Raw genomic sequence first — 13,011 nt, forward strand, 5'->3', positions numbered from 1 at the left:
TGCAATACCAAACAAGCAATCAGCAAGGTTATTCTGAAACAAACTCCTCCACACTGCTGGAGCAAACAAGCCTTGTGCAAAAAAAAAAAAAAAAAAGCCCTGCATGGGAGTGTAACAGCTCATGACTTCACTCCTGTCTTCATCTCTGCAGAAACTACACAGACTCCATCTGTGGCATCTGATGAAGCAGGTTGCAGCCCACGAAAGCTTATGCCGGCAGAAATTAAATTTGTTAGTCTTTAAAGCACTACAGGACTCATTGTTTTTACAGACTCCAGTGGTTGTGCAGTTGCAGAATCTTTTTATTTTAATTTTCCTTCACCAACACCACCAGAATCCCTGTGCAACAGTATTTACAATATCTACAGTGCTTTTGCGCGCGCGCGCGCGCTCGTGCTCTCGCTCTTCAGGACCTGAGGCTCCCTTAAGGCATCTGTATAACAGAGTTCTGCTAGCCCTCCCATAGGGATTTCTTCCTCTTTATCAGACATTTGGCTGATGGGCTAATTGGCTATTTATCCCAGCCAGCCAGACTGATCAGATAATTACCCCAATCAGGTTTCTCTGGGAGCTAATTAACACCTGAATGATCAGAGTGAAGGTTCATCTGTTTGCAGTCTGTCACAGGGGGCTATGGATATAACCCATTCTCACTTAGAGCTAGAGTAAGAAGCATCTGTCATGGCTTATGACTATTTGCCCCTCCCTCAGCCTAAGGAGAGGTGGTACTAACATCATGGCAGATGTGAGAGTAACTGTGGCCCTCAAACCATTATGCTGAGGCTGCATGCTCATCTTTTTGGATTCACTGGCTTTATCCTCACCCTTCTAACCTCCACCCAAAATCTTCCCCCCTGTACATACTGCAGAGCAGTGCATTATAGCATACAAGAAGCATGGAGCCCACCTCTGTGACTTACACATGTCCAGAGTAGAACTTTGACATGTCCTTTGCTTTTCAGAAATTGCTAGATTTGCCCCTGAATTGTCTTCTAGTGAGTGCTATTCAACATACCGCATGGACTTCCAGGGCTTCCCATATATACCTAATGCCTGTATGATGCTTTGAAAAAACAAGTAGGGCCAAGTATTCAGTTGACATAAGAGAGACAGACAGACAGACAAAGGAGTATTCAGTTGCTAAGAGGGACATTCCCTCTTATCCCCACAAATATATTAATTAATGCGAGCCTTTCCATACATCTCCCACCCCAAAACCAGAATCTGGAGCTCAACCTATTAGAGTTTCCTTTCAAATAGCAAACATTTAATAAATAAAAGATAAGAACTTGTGTGATACCTGAGCCTTCATTTAAATCAACAAAAATAAATACATACAAACCTACAGTGCCAGGATAGCATAATCCTAAACTAAAGGGAAGTAAGCCACTGTAAAACCTCATCCGCTGAAAATGGAGGATAACATATTAGCTACTTCCACAAAATTTTCAGTTGGGAATAAAATTACTGTTAGCTAGTGCACTGTATTACCAGGTTCCAAGACTGCTTTAACTGCAGCATAAGATTTTCTTGAGAAGAAAAAAAGAGCATCTCACATGAGGAAAATACTTGGGGAGACAAAGTTCAATCTGTAAGAGGCCAGAGTGCAAATGGAAGAGGGAGCAGAGGAGTTATTTGGAACCCTGTTTGCAATTGTTTGTAGATTAAATAAATACACAAACTCATAAGAGACAAAAATTTCTTGAAATCAGAAGAAATGAATGAGAATGGAAAACCAAATAGGAAGAACGAGAGGTTTAAAAGAGAGAAGGAAACACACACACATGCATGCACGCACTCACAGTATTTTGCTCATCCAAGACTCTTCCTTTCTCAGAAGAGGCAATTACATGGAAAACAAAATCTTTCCACACACATTGCAGAAGCACTCAAACAATTCCAGTCTGTACTGTTCACTAAATTTCTGGTTGAGAAAAGAAAAGGAGGAAGGGGAAAAACAACTGTCTAAAAATAATCACAAAACTGATGTCAAGAATTGAAAATCATGCAGACCTCAAGAACCTGTCAAAGCCACTGGTATTTCTTCTAAGATTTGTGCAATATGGACCAACAAATATTTGCCACAAAATACAGAGTTAAAGTTTAAAATGGGTAGATTTGCATCATTGTTGTTAGTGGTGCACAAAACATGAAGTTTGGCTCCAGCGTCAGATGCAATCTTCCCCCAAATTTGGGGAGTTAAAAGGTCCAGATTAAGGCATAGACACTAAAGGTGTGTCTACACTAGACACCCATGGCTGGCCCCTGCCAGCTGACTCAGATTTGCAGGCCTTAGTCTGTGAGGCTGTTTAACTGCAGTGCAGACTTCTAGGCTGAGGCTGAGGGCTGGACTCTAGGACCTTGCGAGATGGGAATGCCCTAGAGCCCGATCCCCAGCCTGAGCCCAGAAAGTCTGCACTGCAGTTAAACAGCCCACAGATCAGACCCTGCAAGCCGCAGTCAGCTGGCATGAGCCAGCCACACGTGTCTAATTGCAGTGTAGACATATCCTAAAGATCCTTGCCTGGGGTCCCAGCTCCTGGAATCATGTGAATACATCAGACTGTAAGCTTCCTTTTAGGACAAAAATGTTTCTCGTCCTCATGTGTACAAAGAAAAACCTTGAAATTGTGAACTAATCTTGAACGATCCAGTAATGTCTACCAAGAGCCTAAAACAATAGCTCTGGTATGTATGTCCTGCCACTTTAATCTCAATGGGATATTAATGTCATGATGCACTCCTCTGGAGATCCGTGTCACCACCACAATGTGTTTGTGGCAAGAAAAAAGGAATACAGCAGAACCGGATACCCACTCAAACACATGCACCAGATACCCAGCTACTGGGATAAGTACTGGGTGCTCAGCAGGCTATCACTCCCTGTCTCTCTGATGATGGGTGATAAGACCCCTGCTGCCATTTTTGCTACCCCTGGAGGAGGAGGAGGTCCTGCTGCTACTCCTGAAGAAACAAAGGTAACCTGATGCTACTGTCCCTGCCTTTCTGGGAAAAAGCCCACCAGGTCACTATCAAACCAAGAAGCATGAGTTCATGGCATGAGGGTAGGACAAGGCAATGGGGGATCCCAAATTGCCCTAACCTGGCACTTTGTAACAGGATCTGTAGTTTCAATTTATCCACTGTAGACACACATTAAGTGCTTCCCCATGAAACTCAGATCTGGATCAGATTCTTAACTGACATAAAGTTCAGGTATTAAATTCAAGTTAAAGGCTAGGCTGCTTCTAACTTGACCAGATGTTGAAGGAAGTGTCCACGCTAACTTTTAAAATGTGTTACTTGGCATGTGTTAGTTAACACCTGCTAATATCACACCTCAAATACTTAAATCTTAGTCTAGACAAGATCACTGAGGTTCAGATATAGAGACTTATATTTTATCTAGTGCTAAATAAGATTTGTGTTAAGACTGTTCACTGGGAAAGACTAAGAAAGAGATGCTGGAGGATGTTTTCAATCTTTGGATGCTCATGGTCTTGTGCATTCTGTGTCTTTGACAAATTTAAGGAGAATAGTGTGAAAACACTAAATCACAGCCTAATTAAATACTTCACATACTATCTATTGATTGGCAAACCTGAGGCAGTTCAGAGATTTGTTTAAATTCAGAATAGCATCCCAAAGATGAATATTATTTCTTTAGCCTCCCAACACCCACTTCTAGTGTCATAATGCAGAAATCTGGAGACCAAATCTTTGTGGAAGCAAACTTGCAAATAAGCTTTTTCAAGGGATAGTTTCTTAATAAACTAAGGATCTGGGGCCTGTTTGAAGGCTGTATGTGCATCCTGATTAATTGTAGCAGTTATATAGAGGTTTACAAATATTATCTAATTAATTAACACAACCCCCATTCTGCATCTTCAGGGCACATGCATGCACAATAGGCAAATGTAATCCTCTTTTTTACAGATAGGAAAACTAAAGCAATGAGGATAAGAGGGAGTCAATGTCAGAACTGGGATTAGGAAGCAGGAGGCCCTGCTCTTAGTCCCATAGTAAACACAGTAAACATTTCCTCATACTACTGAGCTGCTTCACTTTCTAGCGGCTAGAGGTCACACACTAGTTACTCAGCACAACATATGGCAAAGCCTCAGGCCACTAGATAAGAGGGAGCCTGCCAGCAGCTGCAGCCTTCCCCTGATAGTAACAAAATTAGCACAGGGCTCCCTCAAAAATCAAGGCCATATCTATCATTTTCATGGAACCCAAAGTTTATCCCTGGGATGTTGGCAGGGGAGGAAAAGGAAGGTGGAGTAGTGGATAAATTGTGACCTTTAGGGAAAATTAAGGCTAAACTCTCTATGTTAGTGATCTGTTTACACTGGCTACTTTTTTCAAGGATAACTCCATAAGAAAAAGAGCTAGAAACAAATGACAACTCAAATTGACCCAGACATTTCCAGATCACGCAAGTGATAGAGTAAAGAGGGTGGGTGGAGGAAAATGGGAACTAAGGGTGACACTGCTCTCAGTTCACTTTTAATTGAAATCTTTTAATCTGCCTTGTATCAATTAATGATTTGGGATGTCCATCAATTTATGTAGTTTAAGTGTTTTCAATTCACTTTGAACAAAAAGTGGACATTTAAATGGCACCTGTAATTCTCACATAGTTCTCGACATCAATGGCCCATATAGCTTGCTTCCAGCCTTACACAACTATATAACTCTATTTAAATAACACCTGCAGTCCTTAGTGAATCTCAGCCTGTTGCAGTACTATCTAGAGACTTAGTAGTAATGTGTTTAACAACAGTCAAGTACTGGCTGCAACATTTTGTGCCATTGTACTTGAATATCATAAAAGATAATTGGGTATAATAATAGAATATCTTCAAATAATGTGCACCAGGGAATTAAGTGTGGCTGTGGGGATATTCAGAATATCACAACATTCAGCATGAAGGCAGCATGCAAAACACAGGATTAGCTGGTTTCATAGTATTGACCAGGAGATCGCTCAATGTGGTGTGATCAAGCAAACATTACTGCCACCAGGAAGGACAAAGATTGCCCCATTATATGGCAAAACTCCATTCCCACAGATACCATATTTATGAGAACTCAGTAAAGTTCTGAAAAGAATCAGAACAATACTATTTGCAGAAACCCTAACCAGGATGTAGAGCTGGTTAAAAAGTTATAATAATTAAAAAAAAAAAAAAAAAAGATGAAAAATGGCTTTTTGACTAAACTTACTTGATTTTTTTCCATTAAAAGAACAAATACCCCCACATTTTGCTTTTGTTTTCTGCCCCTTTTCTTGTCATCTTCTTTTATTTTTTTGGTGTCTGACTGGAAGTGCAAAAAAGGAAAGGGGGAAAAAATGAAAAGGAGAAAAAGGGAGAAACATGAAGTAAAAAAAAAAAAAACCACCCTCAAACCCAAAAAGAACTCTTTTTTGGTTAAAAAACAAAAACAGATTGCAACGGAAAATTTGAATAAAATAATTGTGTTCTTTTTATTTATTTATTTTTTTTCCTTAATGGAAAATACCATTTTTCTACCAACTCTATTAGGATGTAATTACAAGGACAATTAATCCTCACTATGTTTGGGCATCACCTGGTAACCAGCCAAGGTCAGGGAGGAATCTTTCTGTCAGATGATGTAAGATTTGAAAATGAGAAGCCATGAATGAGGGGTTTACACTTACCTCTGAAGCATGTAGTACTATTCACTTTTGGAGACAGGATACCAGACTAAATGGATCAAAGACTCAGAGTGTGCGAAATGGCTAAAAGTACGGCCTTGAAAATCAATTAACAGACCTATCTGAAGTTTGGGGAAGAAGAAATCTGAGAATTAGTGCAGATTGACTTCTTTAACCAGTCTCCATTTTTCTATAACTGGGGTTTCATGACACAACACTTCTGATAGCAAAGATTCATTGTATCAAACAGTGAGACAACACCAGGTCTGTGTGGGCTGGAAGCAAATGTATGTATAAAATTCCTTGAAATCAGATACAAGTTACAGTTGAGAAGTGTGTCTGGGGCAGGACTGAGGGAGTATGGAACAAATACATGCTTTACTCTCATAGTAAAGTAATATTTTCTCCCATGACTAGTCCCACTGAAGGACTGCTCATGTGAGTAAGGTTATTCAGGATCAGCCCCTATATTTGCACAAATATATTTATCTGTAACTTTATCTATGTGATGAGATATTAGCCTTACACAGCCTTCATAATCAGACCTTTTATAGGCAAGTCCCACGCACCCAACCACCCAACCTGAATTTCCTCACTGTGTACATTTAAGGCAATCCAAACTAATCTGTTATTAAAAAACAATCTGCAGGATGACTCAGCAAGATGGGAGAAGGAAAGGAGGTCTGAGTCAGAGGGATAATTTCAGTACTCTGCAGAAAGTTTTTCTGTTTTATTAACTAGAGTTGTGCGGGACTGATCTGAATGAGCCCTGGCTTTGTGAAATTAACTCAAAGATCTTTCCTAAAATGAGAATATATAAAACATCAGTCAAAAGGTGACCATAACAATATGCATATACTGAATATGTATTCAGACAGGGGTTGCCTACATTCTAAGTGACAATTAACCTGAAGGTCCAAAAGCTACAGGAATATGTAGAAAAAACACACAACAGAGCATTCTAACACCACTGAAATACACAGGACTAGAAGAAATAGCAAGCAGGTCAGAGTGCAAAAGCAAAAGATACTTTGCTAAAAAATTACCCTGAATTAAACATCACTGTTTTTCTTGTGTATAACAAGGAACTTACAACTATGTCTTTGTTATGTTTTGGGCTTTTTGTGGGGGACAGGAGAGAGAGAGAGGGAAGGTCAGTACTGATAAAAAGCTATGATTAAAAAAAATATGTGAGGGAAAAATTTCTGTGAGCATAACGCCATTGACATCAATGGACTTTTTGGACACTTTTCTCTGGTCCATGAATTTTCCTCCAATGCCAACTTTTCCAATTTAGAAATGATAAACTCTGGGACAAATTCTTTTCTGGTTTAGTTCCATTGACTTGTAAATTAGGTCATCAGATGTATACAAAATCAGTCTATGGATCAGAAAAGCGTTACATTATTTTTAAGCTAAATTCAGGATGTTTCAGAGAAAGTGGCATGGGCTGGTAGTTTAAGCAAGATATCAATCAAGTAGAAATCAGAAATTCCTGAATTCTAATCCTGCCTTTGATAAATGTCACCACAGAGGGAACGGGTAACAGGTCTCCCTCTATTTTCCCATCCCTCAAATGAAGAATAATACCCCAGTCACCACCGGACTACTCTGAAGCATAATATTAATTGTTTGTGAAGGCCTCTGGATGTGGGGAAAAAAACCTAGATAAATGCTAACAAATGTTATTTCTGTGGTTAAAGGATAACTCATACACTCGGAAGAGTTTCAAAGCATATTCTACTTTAAACAAATTCCAGTTGATTTTCCTATTTTTATCTGCTGTGTTTGTTAATGATGGTTATTGATTTTCAAGCAAAGCTTTGTTCTGCTCCACTCCATCCTCCCATCCTTCCTGAGCCTGCCACATGATACCATCCTGGATTCATGTCATTATGACCATTTCTACCAAAGCAACAGACAATGAGGTCAAAAATATAGCATTACCTATCTCAAAATCCATTTTTTTTTAGACAATTCCCCAGGGAACTAGTCCCCTGAGACTTGTTATGTTTCTCCAGTCTTCACCTGGTGACACTCCATATAGAGTTGGCATCTAGATAGATGAATCTTTCATCAGTGATGCCCCATGTGTCTGGAATTTTCTCACTTTCTCCCCATTCCCTCTCTCTACAAGTCTTAGCTTAAAAGTGTCTTCTTCCCCTTAACAGATGCTCTGCCAGTTTGATTTAGGTTCAACATTTGGATATGGAAAACTCAAACCTTTATCAAACAAACATGGATACAAATATTTGTACATTTAATAGCTTTTGATTTTGATCCCTAAACACTCTCCAGCGGTAGAGCTTATGTGATGGGGGACAGGATGGGGAGGAGAAAGAGCTTTGTGCTAAATTATGAAACTGTTTTTATTTTACAGGGCTTGAAGTGGACCCATTTTCTATTTTTTGTGAAAGCATCAGTAACATTTTAAATGATGTTTTTAATCAACATTTTTAATGAAACTGTGTTTTCAGTAAATGAAAAGGTTCTATAATGATTTCATGCATGAGTTCAATAAATGTTGATTCAAATATTGATTAAAATAATTTATTATTTTGCAAGAAACAAAACATTTTGAAGATGTTGGAAGTTTTCTATGAAGAGATTTTTCACTGGAAAATCTTTAGCACAAAAAATTTCAACCGGATTTACCAATAACATTTACACTAAGAACTACATACGAGAGCTGGGCAAAGAAGTCATAGCAATTTTTTTATTTGGTGAATTTTGCCTCATTGTCTGTTTATAAACATGTCAGGCTTTTCTTACATTTGTTGTCTGAAACAATTTCAAAAGCCATCTCCTCTTTATATGCAAGTCCCTCTTCAAATCCCCACTTTATGCAATGACTTTATACCAACAACAAAAACTAACTCCCACTCTGGTCTTCATTGCATCCCTTTGTCTGTGTGTATCTTTTAGTTTGTATGTTTTTCAGGCCTCTTTATCTGTATATTATAGTTCTGAATAAATTCTTGGCCTGCAGATCAGTCAGGAACAGTTCACTATGAGTATTACATATGCAATATTCAAGCTCTCAGTTTGAATTGGACACAAAGACTACATGAAATTGTTCCTGGAACTCTTAGCGGGTTTCTAGTATATGCACTAATGCTCAAAACCCTCAAATACTTTCAGCAGTTCTTTAATATTTATTTAATATATGCTGTTTCTTTAAGTATTCTTTCCAGTAACCTTGTTTGCTTGAAACTTTGCCCTAAGATACCACAGTGGAGGACAACTAAGATCTGAGATAAACAGGAGTGAACACAAAAGGCACTACACTTGTTTTAAACCTGATGAGTCTTATTTCATTATCTAAGCTAACTGAAGTTAAAATAATCACCATTTAATGCTTGGGGAAAAATAGGATTCTTTCAGTTTCCATAGTACACAATATTATTAACTACAAGACAAGAAAGAATAACTGTTTTATAAGAATAACTTTCATGACCTGGCAGTGCCACTATGTTCCTACTGAGTCCCTCTGTGAAGAGTTTTGTGATGCTTCATGCAAAGCATTTTTACAATTCACAGATAAACGGCTGTCTCTGTTGTACCTACAGTCAGAAGCCACACATTTTCCAACATGTGCAGGGACAGGTGCTTCTGTTATGTGTGCAAACAGCTAATACCTTCACAGTTAATACCCTCTCTGCCAAGGCAGACCTTTCCCTGCATTTCTTTTTGCTGGAGGTTATTTTTAAAGTTCAGGCAAGGATTTTTACAAAGTCATTCAAGATGGGATCACTACAATTCTTCAAGGTGCCTGATGAGAATCACTGATTGTGTTGCACTGGTGATATTGGCCCACTCAGTCTCGGAGTCTGAAAAAGAGGTATCTTTGGACAGCTTTGTATTGTTCTAAAAAGATCATTTTTCCTCTCAAGTATTTCAAACTTAATGATCAGCATGAGTAGAAGGCGGGGAGTATCTGGCAGGGGTGATTGGGGATAGTGATTCCCTTTTGGCAAGAACTGAACTCAACTAGTTCACAGAATTTGAATGGCCAGTTTTGCCATGTAGTGCTGCCTGTATGAATCGTGAAACTGCAGCTTCCAGAACAAAGAACTTCATGAATGTTGTTGATCCAAATTCAATTTAGAATAGCAATAAGGGCAGGACATTTGGGGGGAATTAATGACACATGCGCTGATGGCCTGAGGCTGAACTTCCAGCCAGTAATGCCTCCTGTATCATTAATCCCTTAAAAATGCCCTATAATTTAGTCCTTACTGTGAATGGCTGGGATTATCAAAGGAGCCTAATAAAGTTAGGCACCCAACTCTCACTGAAGTTCAACTTTTAGTTACCTTTGAAAATCCTGGCCCAAGCTTATAATGTAAAATATGCTAAGTGTTTAACATGGGTGCACAGTAGAATGGGAATAAAGTCCTTCACCTGTAGTCATCAGTGTGTTCAAATTGACAATGATCAAACAATATCAGATTACTGTTAAGTGGGCTACATTTATATTTTTTGTATATCCTCTCACATCCATTCATGGTATTTCTAGGGTGACTACCATTGTAGAATCTAAGTGCTAAATCGGTGACCCCAGTCCAAAGGAGTCTATATCACTAAACCCAGCATCTCAACTAATGCACTTTTCTCAAACATGGAGAAGGTAAAGGTATGGCTAGATATGAAGTCCAGAGCATCCTTTCTAGAGGTGGTCCCTCTAGGTCACAATTCAAAGAATTTTTCAGGGCAATGTGTGGAAAATGTATTGTTGCTGTCCCTGCTGAATCAGTTTTATCATGTGAAAAAAATCTCTTTCCAGGACTACCTTTTGTTTCTCTCTACAGAAAGAGCAGATAATCCCAGCTATAGCAATCTGCATGGAACTTGGAGGGAGGAGCACACATTGCAAGAGCGAGAATTTGGAGGAAACACCGGGAAGCCGGTCTGTGTGCACATGAATGGAGAGCCAATTTAGTTTTAGAAATATGGAGTCCTTTCATATTATTACCCAGCACATGGTACATGAAACACCGATAAAAATATTTTTGTTTTCATTTAAAGAAAATAAACCAAGAAAGAAAAAATGTGAAGGCTACATGAAAGAAAACAAGGTCTCTCTCCCCTGTTAACAGGTTGCAGCAACTCTGCCTCTCAAAATGACTGCCTGTCTCTGCAGACAAAAGGGGTTACAAAGATTAAAAGCTGCCATGGCTAAAAAACAAAGGGGATTTACATAGCTGAATACAACATGCTATTAACGAGGCATATCTCAACCGATCAAGGAAAAAAGTAGATGTTTAAAAAAAGATGTGATACTAACCCAACCTCTTCATTATACAGCAGGCAAGTAAAGAAAGCAAACCACATGCCAAATCAGAAGCACGGAGTGTTACAAGTGATTGGCAGCTAATGTACTGGCTTTGGAAAAAAAATTCTCTGAACTAAGGCAAAAGATGTAGAGACTTTTGAGGATTGGGGCACATTTTAGAATATACTGAACTTAGAGCAGATGGTAATTTTAAACAATTTCAACATCAGATCTTACAATTTTATAGAGTTGTTTTCCTGCAAGATTCCAAGGCAGTTTCTGGATTTTACATATACAGGGGTCACCACCAAAAGGAAGTCACCAGTGGGATGAAACATAGCAGCTATCTAATAGCATACAATACAGCATCACTACAACAAAGTTTAGGACTAGGAAGGAAAAATAATAACATAACTAACAGGAAGAAGGATGGTCTTATGGTGAATTTTTAAAAAATGGGTCTATCAAAATGTAACATTTTGAAGAATTTGAAACATTACATTTCAATATTGAAATGTTTCAACATTTTTATATATTTTTAAAAAATTCAAAATGTATTTTGCATTGAAACAAAAATCAAACTTTCAGTTCTAAAAATGTTGAAATGTTATTCCCTTTTTTAAATTAAATTTGGTCAAAATTGATATTTCACAAAAATAATCAGTTTCAACAAAGACATTTTCTGATGGAAAACTGTTTCAACAAAAATGTATCCAACCAGCTCTAGTTGAGATAATGGACTTTGTCTCAAGAGTTAATTTCTCAGCTGTGGCAGGAACATTCTGTGTGATTATTTCAATATACTTAATCTCTCTGTACCTCAGTCCCCTGCCTGTAAAATGAAGATAAGGATACTTCCCTTTCTCACGGGGTTATCATGAGTATAAGTCCATAAATATTTGAGAGGCGCTCAGATATTATTTTGATGGGATAATATAAATACCTACACAGAAAATGTATGGAGAATGTAGAAAGTCAGAATATAGTTATCCAATCTGGATTTTAGTCAGGACATCATGAAAAAAGGACACTTGAAAAGTGCCATGGGACTTGTAATGGCCAGAAGAAAGCAGGTATTTGGTTCTACATCTAATCAGAAAAGTGGTACCTCCTGTAGCATGCTGCTGCCTTGTACCATGCTAGGGAATCAGTTTAGTTCTGCGGACAGAACAGAAAGTGCACCCTGTAGTATTGAATTACTAATGCCACTTCTCATATCCTACTGATTATTAACATAGTAACTGCAAACATTTAATTACACAGTAATTGACATATAGTGACTGAGGGTGACCATAATAAATGCTGCATCAATTGGAATGTGGCAAGTTAGCTAATGTTTTAAAACAAGTGCAGGTTTCATAAGTTAATTTTGGATTCATTAAGCATAATTACACTGCAAACCACTAAAGCCTGTAAATACTCTTTCATTATTTGACATTTGCTGGCAAAACTTGTTAGGCACTTCAGAGCCACTATAGGAACTAGTACACAGGAAGAAAGTTTCTAGGTCTATCCTATGTTATCAAGTATATCTCCTCTCAAGAGCCAATTTTCCACCGACTGCTGTCACAAAAGAATGACACCTTTATTCACTGCAATGCCAAAGATGCAGCAGAAACCATAAATAAAGGAGTTAAGTTAAAGTACTATATAATTAAAGAATAGTTACATGATGGTTGTGTACTTTAATTTAAAGTGCCAAAGCAAAAGTCAATACAACTTCAATAGAAGGAGTGAAGAGATGGGCACCAAAAATGATTCGAGACATGGAAAGACTAGAGAATGAAAACATCAATGTGACTAGAGAATGAAAAGATTAATATTCTTTCATTCAGAAAGAAGATGAAAAGGTATATTACCATTAGCATTTTGTTCCCTAATTTTTTTCCACCATGGCACTAAAGTAGACTGATTACTCACCATTTCTTTACACTACAGATCTCACTGGTGATTCAACTGAGGGAACTGCACAAATAGTCGCAATTGTGGGGAATATTATGAAAGAAAAGATAGTGCAGACAAGACCTCAGAGGAGTTGTAAGGAATCCAAAAG

The sequence above is a fragment of the Emydura macquarii genome, unplaced genomic scaffold (assembly GCF_026122565.2).
Source record: "Emydura macquarii macquarii isolate MOO-44397 ecotype Brisbane River unplaced genomic scaffold, CSIRO-AGI_Emac_v2 contig_1876, whole genome shotgun sequence".
NCBI lineage: Eukaryota > Metazoa > Chordata > Testudines > Chelidae > Emydura > Emydura macquarii.